Source organism: Macrotis lagotis, chromosome X (genome assembly GCF_037893015.1).
Source record: "Macrotis lagotis isolate mMagLag1 chromosome X, bilby.v1.9.chrom.fasta, whole genome shotgun sequence".
Classification (NCBI taxonomy): Eukaryota; Metazoa; Chordata; class Mammalia; order Peramelemorphia; family Peramelidae; genus Macrotis; species Macrotis lagotis.
Genome location: NC_133666.1, coordinates 694,711,147 through 694,719,268, shown reverse-complemented (window position 1 = coordinate 694,719,268; position 8,122 = coordinate 694,711,147). Strand labels below are relative to the sequence as shown.

Sequence of the window (8,122 nt, the reverse complement as noted above, 5' to 3'; positions counted from 1 at the left end):
GAATGCCACATGTACAACTGCAAGTGGGAAATCCCAAGCATATACAGAAAGGTCATGTGTCTGTGTTTACAAACATATGTGTGTATGCATGAGCTGTGTGAGATCACGGGAAGAGGAGTGCCAGCTGGCCCCATGTCCATACACATGCATGAGCTTTATGAGATCATGGGAAGAGGAGTGTGAACTATCTCCATGTCCATGCACATACATGAGCTGTGTGAGATCATGGGAACAGGAATGGGAGCTGTCCCCATAGCCATGGACACTTAGGGGAACCCAGGGATGGGGGAGGGCCTCAGGGTGGCTAGTCTCATCTTCTCCAAAGATAATACTGGTCAAATTTTCTCCTGATCTGAGGGCTGTTCTCCCTGCAGGGTGCCCTCAAGGTCCCCCCAGGAGTCCCACTCCTCCCCTAGGGTTCCTCCTCCCCTGACTGCTGCTCCTCCCCCATACCCCCTCCCCATCCTCCTCCCTCCTCCCCTTTCATTCCCCAGGCCCCTTTGGTCCCCAGTATCTCCTTTCTTCAAGTTCTTCCTTCTGGTTCAAACACCGAGTGAGTGGACTTCCCAGTCGACATTTATGGAGCATGTGCAAGTCTGCAAGGTATCTTGTGAACAATCCTTAAGGTTAGTCAAATTCGTGTTATTATTCCTATTTTACAGATGGGAAAACCAAGGTTCGCTGTTCTCCTAATTTTACACCTGGTTGCCCTACTTGGGGGCTCCTCTGACTCCCCCCAAGCTTCTTTTGTAAGCTCCTTAAGGAGCTAACTTTTCCCTATTTGCATCCCTAGTTTTTAGATACTAAATAAAAGTTTGCTGACTATTGACAGTGAAGTCTAATAACTTGGACAAAGCTAATAAATATATAAGGTGGGACTCGAACCCGGGTCTCCTAGATGCTTCTTGTCCCATTCCCTCTGCCAAGGTGCTAGTCAGAAGGTCAGTCTCTCTGGAAAACTCCACACTGGAGCATGCTATCAATCTTTGACATTTTAGAGAAGATAGAAGAGGCTAACCCTTCTTCAGATTTTGGTTTTTGTTTTTAGTTTTTTTGCAAGGCAGATGGGGTTAAGTGGCTTGCCCAAGGCCACACAGCTAGGTCATTATTAAGTGTCTGAGACCGGATTTGAACCCAGGTACTGCTGACTTCAAGGCCGGTGCTTTATCTACTACGCCACCTAGTCGCCCCCATCTTTGACATTTTAGTCTGAAGCATTTCCTTAGCTGAGAGTAAGGCTTTCGAGGCCTGGGGAGAGACTGGAGGACGCTGAGCATTGGAGGTGGGGGGAGTAGCCTCAGAATTGACAGGAAGATTGAATGAAGGGGGCAGGAAGAAAGGAAAGAGGCAAGAGACAGGGCCTGACGATTGGCCCAGCCTTAGCAGCATCTTTTATCTATGCCTCCATTTCCACATCTGGTGGGGAGAGGGAGAGACAGAAAGAGAGAAACAGCCACAGAGGCACACAAAAAGAGACAGGCACAGAAAAGGGACAGAAACAGACAGACACAGAGAGACAAAGAGACAGAGACATAGAGACAAGACGAGACAGATCAAATCACAGAGATCAAATCCGAGACCTTTGCTTGATGATTAAGGAAATGTGGGAAGACCCTTGCCCAAGGTCCCCCAGATAGAATCACCCATGTAGAACCAGAAAGGCCCTCCAAGGTCCTTCAGTCAAATTAAGACATCTCCTAATTCTTCAGAGGAGGCAACTGAGGCTGCTCAGAGATGGAAGTGACTTGTCCAAGGTCACAAAGACAGTTCTAGGACTCAAACCCTTTTCAGCAAGGTCCAACTCTGTGATTCCAGGGAGGCGGTCCCAGGGTCTGATGTGGGGGGAGGGGGAATGGGGAGAGATGATTGGGAAGAGGTGGCCTTCGGGTCTCCCTCCTCCCCCCCAATCCTTTGCAAACATTCCTTTGGGAGGAACTCCTGCCCCCCAGCCCCAGTGCCTTTAACAGCTGGGGCCAATGACAGCTCTGGCCTGGGGAGGGGGAGGGGGCGGCCTATTGGCCAGCCAGACCCAGGACAGACGAGCTCAGAGAGGGACACTAAGCCTTGGAACTAAAGAGTCATTTCCAAAGTATTTGTCTACTGCTGGCATTAGGTTTCCCTGGCTTTGCTGTGGCCAAGGAGGATGGGGCAGGCCCCAAGAGGAGGGGGAGGGCTGTAAGCTGAGAGCCCCGGGGGAATCCGTTTCCTCTCTTTGGGTCCCTCCTCTCCCCATCCTGCCTGGCTCCCAGCTCCGTGACTCCAATCAATAGCCAGGGTATTCCCAGACTACAAAAGCATCCACAGAAGCCTTGTGAAGTGGGGCGTGTGAGTGTGGGGATTCTCATTTTACAGATGGGGAAACTGAGGTTCAGAGCAGGGAGGAGACTTCAGGGAATGATGGGATCATGCGTGCAGAGGTGGCAGAGTCTCAGGGCCATCTAGTCCAATGTTTACAAAAGAGGCACTGAGACCTGAGAAGTTAGTAATGTGCCGAGGCTCACACAGAGTTGAAATCTGAACTCAGGTCCTCTGACTATACTGTTAGTTTGAAGCAGTTGTGTATGATTCTTCATTATGCCATCTGGAGTTTTAGTGGTGAAGATCCTGGAAGAGTTTGCCATTTCCTTCTTGAGCTTATTTACAACTGAGGAAACTGAGGCAAACCAGAAGTGACTTGCCAGGGTCACATAATCGCTTAGTGTTTGAGATCAAATTTGAATTCAGGTCTTCCAGATTCCAGTCCAGGCACCTTATCCATTGTACCACCCAGCTGCTTGGGCTACAGAATCACAACTAATGACTTGGAAGACCTGAGTTCAAATCCACTCCTATCACGCTGTGTGACCCTGAACAAGCCCCTTAACATGTTTGTCTTTCAATTTCCTTATGTGTAAAATTGGGCTGGGGGCCATTGGTTTGGATTCAATGGCATCTAAAGTCCCAGGATTTGAACTCAGGTCTTCCTGATCCTGTCTAACACTCTGATGTGCTATCCAACTGCCTGATAAAAATGAATGAAACTGTCTCTACCTTTAGCAATCGTCTATGTTCTTTCAGGGATGATCTCGGATCCAAATAGAAACCTGAACAAAATAGCGCAAGGTCATCTCCGAGGGAGGTGTCAGGTAAGACACTGTGTGTGTTGGGGGGAAGGGGGAGTGTTTAAGTAGGCTTTAAAGGAAACTAAGGGTTCTAAGAGCTGGGCACAGGGAGGATGAGGATTCTGGGAATGGCAATGGGCCAGGGCAAAGGGATGGGGGTGGGAAATGGAAGCCATGTTGCCTCCCCCTGTAAAGGGAGAGTTGCTTTTTGTAGTGGAAAGAATCAGAAATCGAGGAAATACCCATCTACTGGGGAATGACCAAATAAGCTATGATGCATGAATGTGATGGGGTTCCATTGTTCTGGAGTAAAATCAGCAGGGGCTGACTTTAGAGAAACCTGGAAAGACTTCCATGAACTGATGCTGAGTGAAGTGAGCAGAACCAGGAGAACAGTGTACTCATTTACAGCAACATTGTGAGATGGATCAACTGCCATGAAAGCAGCCCCTCTCAATAGTTCAATGAGCAGGGACAGCTAGGTGGTGCAGTGGATAGAGCACCAGCCCTGGAATCAGGAGGACCTGAGTTCAAATTTGACCCCAGTCACACACTTAATATTTACTTAATTATGTGACCTTGGGCAAGTCACTTAGCCCCATTGCCTTGCAAAAACAAACAAACAAAAAAAAGCAGTTCAGGGATCAAACACTACCTTGAGGGGTGGCTAGGTGGTGCAATGGATAGAGCACCGGCCCTGGAGTCAGGAGGACCTGAGTTCAAATCCAGCCTCAGACACTTAATAATTACTTAGCTGGGTGGCCTTGGGCAAGCCGCTGAACCCCATTGCCTCGCAAACAATATCCTAAAAAAAAAAAAACCCTTGAGAGACCCACTATAGAAAATGCCATCCACATATGAAAAAATAAACAAACTATGGATTCTGAATGCAGAGCAAAATTGACATTGATCACTTTTAAAAGTTTCTTTTATGCTTTTTCTTTTTTTCTCATGATTTTCCCCTTAGTTCTTTTTTTAAAAAAATTATTTAAGGGGCAATGGGATTAAATGACTTGCCCAAGGCCACACAGCTAGGCAATAATTAAGTGCCTGAGGTCGGATTTGAGCTCAGGTCCTCCTGACTCCAGGGCCGGTGCTCCATTCACTGCACCACCTAGCTGCACCCCCCTTAGTTCTAATTCTTCTTTCACAACATGACTAACATGGCAATATATGCAACCTATATAAGACTGTTCCCTGCCATGGGGAGGGGGGGAGAGAAGGGAAGCTCAAGAAGGAAATGGCAGACTCTTCCAGGATCTTCACCAATAAAACTCCAAATGGCATAATGGACAAGAGATGACCTTGCATTATTTTGTTCACGTTTCTATTTGGATCCAAGATCACCTCTGAAAGAACACAGAAGATTGCTAAAGGTAGGGTAGAAAAATGTGGAACCGAAAAGCTTGCAGAAGGATGAATATAAAAAAACCCCTTTTTTCATGTAATTGAAAAAAATTTAAATTAAAAATGTAATTGAGAAATATTTAACAAAATAAATAAAAATACAATAGAACATAAAAAAGGAGGGAGCTGGACTCAGTGACTTCTGGTTCTAGGAGCTTGTTATCTTGGACAGGTCCTACAGACAGATGATCCCCTTTTGGACAACACTAATTGTTGGGAAATTTTTTTTCCTGGCATCAAGCCCCAAATTGTTTCTTTCCAAATTCATCTCATCACTCCAGGTTCTGTCCTCTAGGAGCAAGCCCTTTAAATAAAGACAGACATTATGTCCTCCTGGATTCTTCTCTCCTCCAGGCCAAAGAATCAGAAAGGCCCTCAGAGGTCATTCAGTCAAATTAGGTCACCTTCTCACTTTTCAGGGTAGGTAACTTAGGCCCAGAGAGGGAAGTGAGTTGGCCAAGCTTACACAGCCTATTCCTTTATGGCATTCTGATCCATTTTGGTTCAATTCAAATTAATTATATGAACCTTTTTAAGCACCTATGATACCACCACAGAGAAGGTCTTATGTCTTATGGTGGAAGGAAAAAAAGGAGGAAGAGGAGAAGGAAAGAAGGAGGAGGAGAAATGAAAGCTATCTCTTTTTCTGAACATTTGGCAATCACTTTTCCTCCTAAAACATAGATCCCAGAACTGAAGATACTAAACAACTGAGATGTGGTCTGACTGGTACAAAGAACAATGAAACTCTCACTCTCCTAGCTCCGGCCACTCTAACTTTCTTGAATTGAAATTCTTTTATTTTTTAGGTGGTTTTTTTTTTGTAAAGCAAATGTGCCCAAGGCCACATGGCTAGGTAATTATTAAGTGTCTGAGGTCATATTTGAACTCAGGTCTTCCTGACTCCAGGGCCGGTCAGTGCTCTATCCATTGCACCACCTAGCCACCCCTCTAACTTTCTTAATGCAGTTCAAGATCCCCTTGGCTATTTAACTGTTATCATAGCACATTGCTGACACCTAATCAGTTGGCAGAACCCTCAGATCTTCTTCACACAAACTGCTATCTCTACCCGCCTTCTTTATTCTATACCTGAGAAGACTGTTTTAAATTTCCATATTTATTTCTATTGATTTTATTTTAATTACTTAATTTAATAATTAATTTTATTTATTTAGATTGATCCCAATATTCTAGCTTGTTAAGGTCCTTTTGGACCCTGATTCTTTCATCTACTGTGTGGTTTAAATCCTAAACATTTTTGATATAGTAAGTAATGAGGAGTCATTGGAATAAGGATGTATTACTGATCAGAAAAGGAATTTGGCAAGATATATAGTGAGAATGGATAGATTAAGTACTGAGAGACTGAGTACTGCGTGGGGCCCCTCAAAGCATTAGAAGGTCTGAGAAAATCCTCTCAAACAAAAGGGAAAGAGAGGCCTGTTGGGAGACTTAAAGGAAAACCAAGACAAGAATCAGTATGGGTGGAAGGAACACCTCTGTTTTGTTATATGATTTTTCTTTCTCATGGTTTTTCCCTTTTTGTTCTGATTCTTCATTCACAACATGACTAATATGGAAATTATATTTGTCCTTTGTTCCCCAAGAAAACAATGATACCAGGGAGGTGATGTCATGACATGTATGTTAATTGAATTTGAGGGGGGGACACAAATTATGGATCCCAGAGTCACTGAAATAATTAAGTGCGCAGCTCTAGATGGAGGGATAGGTGACACACTTGTCACCTTTGTGACAAACATACTGAAAAATAGATTCAAGATCCTCCCCAAACCTCAACAATTAGGGGCAAAGTTAAAAATATGAAATTGAATAAATATACAATCTTCCATTTGGGTTAAAAAAAATCCCAAAGGGCTACATAGGGGAAAGTGTTACTAGAAAGCAGTTCATGTGATCTGTGGGGGTTTGTGGAACACAAGTCAACAGTAGGACATGGCAACTGAAGAAAAAACAAATTTATTCAACCTTAGGCTCCCTGAAGAGAGTTAATGTGTCCAGAGCACAGGGAGAGATAGTTTTACTGTGCTCTTTAGTCAGAATGCTTCTAGTGTGCTATATTTAGTATGGATATGTGCTGTATGGAACATGTTAGGAAGGGAATAATAAGTTGGAGAGTGCTCAGAGGAGGGCAACCAAAACAGGGACTTATGGTCTACCATACGACTAAAGGTTATAGAAGGAATGGAGGGAAAGAATAAGCAATTCTTTTTAGGTTATACATGTTCCATTATGTTAAACATAATTTTATATAACTTATGTTGTGAAAGAATCAGAACAAAAGGGAAAATCCATGAGAAAGGAAAAAAACAAGATAATAAAAAAAGTGGAAAAATATGCTTTGATCAGCATTCAGACTCCACAGCTCTTTCTCTGGGTATGGATGGCATTTTCCATCTCAAGGCTTTTAGAATTGTCTTGGATCACTGTACTCCTGAAAAGAGCTAAGTCTATCTTGGTCATCACACAGTGCTGGTGTGACTGTATACAGTGTTCTCTTGGTTCTGCACTTCACTTTGCATCAGTTCATGTAAGTCTTTTTATTTAATTTTGATTTTATTTTTTTCCCAATTACATGTAAAGATAGTTTTCACCATTAATTTTTTCTGAGATTTTGAGTCCCACATTTTCCTTCTTTCCTCTCTTCCTTCCCCTTTCCCCATCACAGCAGGTGATCTGATATAGGTTATACATGTAAAGTCATGTTTATCATATTTCCATATTCTATATTCTCATCCAGGGATATCTCCAGCCATCCCATTTCATATCTGGCTACTGGACCTAGATGGCTCTGGAGGAGAAAGTGAAGCTGGTGACTCAGCACAGTCACCCCCAACCTCAAATTCAGTGAACATACATTACCTCTCTGGTGATTTTTTTTGAAGAATAAAGTTCAAACATAATTTCCATCTTAGTCATATTGTGAAAGAAGAATCAGAACCAAAGAGGGAAAAAAAACACAAGAAAGAAAAATCATACAAGACATTTTTAAAAGTATTTATATTTAAAAACTATTTTCAAGTATGCTCCTGGTCTGCATTTAGACTCCATAGCTCTTTCTCTGGATGTAGATGACATTTTCCATCACAAGTCTCTTAGAATTGTCTTTGATCACTGTATTGCTGAGAAGAGCTACGTCTATCAGAGTCGGTCATTACACAGTGTTGCTGTTAAGGTGTTCAATGATCTGGTTCTGCCAACTTCACTCAGCATCTGTCCATGTAAGTCTTTCCTTAGTTCTCTGAAATCTGTTTGTTCATCATTTCTTACAGCACAATAAAATTCCATTACGTCCATAAATCATGACTTGCTCAGCCATGGTATTCCACAATTTCCAGTTCTTTGTCTCTACAGATAGTTTGTGCCTATGGGTCTTATCCCCTTTTCATGATCTTTTTGGGATAGAGAACCAGCAGTGTTATTGCTGAATCTATCTTTACAATTGTTATCTCATCTACTACTTCTCACAAACAACCCTTTTAGCTCAGTTCTATTATTATCCCCATTTTACAGTTGAGGAAACTGAGGCAGAATTCATTGAAATTAACTGGGATTGAAAAGAAGAATGTTCCAGAGAGAAAATAATGATA

The 8,122-nt window shown here is 42.9% G+C and overlaps 1 long non-coding RNA gene across 1 annotated transcript; it reads left to right on the top strand.

Moving 5' to 3' along the window:
* The first annotated feature begins 246 nt into the window (after positions 1-246).
* On the top strand, positions 247-7,508 carry LOC141498135 (uncharacterized). The gene is made up of 3 exons (XR_012471566.1): positions 247-626; positions 3,058-3,125; positions 7,273-7,508. It is a non-coding gene; the product is annotated as an uncharacterized LOC141498135 (long non-coding RNA).
* The last annotated feature ends 614 nt before the right edge of the window (positions 7,509-8,122 follow it).